The following is a 984-nucleotide window of genomic DNA, read 5'->3' as shown; positions in this document are numbered from 1 at the left end:
GGGACCGCGGGGGATTACCTGTCTGTCTATGTATCTATCTTCGCCGGGAGCCGGGCGGAGACATTGGGGGCGGGGCCTGGCGTACAGCTGTCGGTCTGGGTTCAGGGGAGGGGTTTGGGTAGGGGGGCTCGCGAGCGACTCCAGGGGCGCCGGGCGACTTGCGCAAAACTGAACTCGGTTGCCGGCCAGAGCAACGCTGGCTAGCTCTTCCTTAATGCACTTGAAAGGCGTCACTGTCATCCCGTTTAACTCTCGAAGGAAGGTGACCAGGCTCAGGTCACGGAGCGGCCTAGGCAGAGACCCTATCGGCAGCCATGGTTTTCAGATTGTCAGTCCCATATTTTTTCCTCTCCAGAAGTGCTCATTCCGGCGGCAGTGGGTGGGGAGTAGGAGTGATGGAGGGGATCTGTACTCTATTAAAATGTTTTTCAAAAAATTATTTCGTGTGTGTGTGTGCACGCGCCTTTGTGTGATGTTTTCTTTCAGAAGGGTCTGGGGTCCTTTTGCTTCAGTCTCCCGTGTAACTTAACTGGGACTACAGGTGCGGGACTACCAGCTTTTAGGGTAGGCCAGAGTAGAACAGGGGTCCCATGTGGCCTCAGCCTGCAGAGCAGCAGTGTTCAGTGGGACTGAGGGGGTGGGGTGGGGGTAGGGAGGTGTTTGTGCCTTTGAACTTTATTTTTTTAAAGAGATTTTTGCTATAGAGCATGTGCGCTCGCCAAAGAGAGACAGAGAGACAGAAAGCAAGAAATCATCCCCCAGAGGGGGTGGCCATATGAGATCCAGCTCCTCTTAATTACTAAGCTTCAGGGCTGGCCCTTTGGTTTATATTTTAAGACAGAGCCTTGCTGTCACTATCCTCCTACCTCCGCCTCCCAGCTGGAACTGTAGGGATTCACTACCACACCCAGCTGTTTTTCAGGCCGATCCCACTATGTTGCCCAGGCCAACCTTGAGCTCACAATCCACCTCTCTCAAGTTTCT

The sequence above is a fragment of the Tupaia chinensis genome, unplaced genomic scaffold, assembly GCF_000334495.1.
Source record: "Tupaia chinensis unplaced genomic scaffold, TupChi_1.0 Scaffold147282_1, whole genome shotgun sequence".
Lineage (NCBI taxonomy): Eukaryota > Metazoa > Chordata > Mammalia > Scandentia > Tupaiidae > Tupaia > Tupaia belangeri.
The sequence above is the reverse complement of the archived record's forward strand: the minus strand, read 5'-3'. Positions refer to the sequence as shown.